We start from the raw sequence: 241 nt of genomic DNA, 5'->3' as shown, positions 1-241 counted from the left end.
TGGGGAACACATGTATACCTGTGGTGGATTCATTTTGATATTTGGCAAAACTAATACAATTATGTAAAGTTTAAAAATAAAATAAAATTTTAAAAAAATAATAAATAAAATAAAATAAAATAAAAAAACTTTTGTACATCAGTGGACACTATCAACAGAGTGAAAAGGCAACCCATGGAATGAAAGTACATATTTGAAAATCAAATAAGGGGTTAATAGCCAGAAATATCAGAGAAGGCAA

The sequence above is a fragment of the Bison bison genome, unplaced genomic scaffold (assembly GCF_000754665.1).
Source record: "Bison bison bison isolate TAMUID 2011002044 unplaced genomic scaffold, Bison_UMD1.0 scf7180017864279, whole genome shotgun sequence".
Lineage (NCBI taxonomy): Eukaryota > Metazoa > Chordata > Mammalia > Artiodactyla > Bovidae > Bison > Bison bison.
This window is presented reverse-complemented; position numbering follows the sequence as displayed.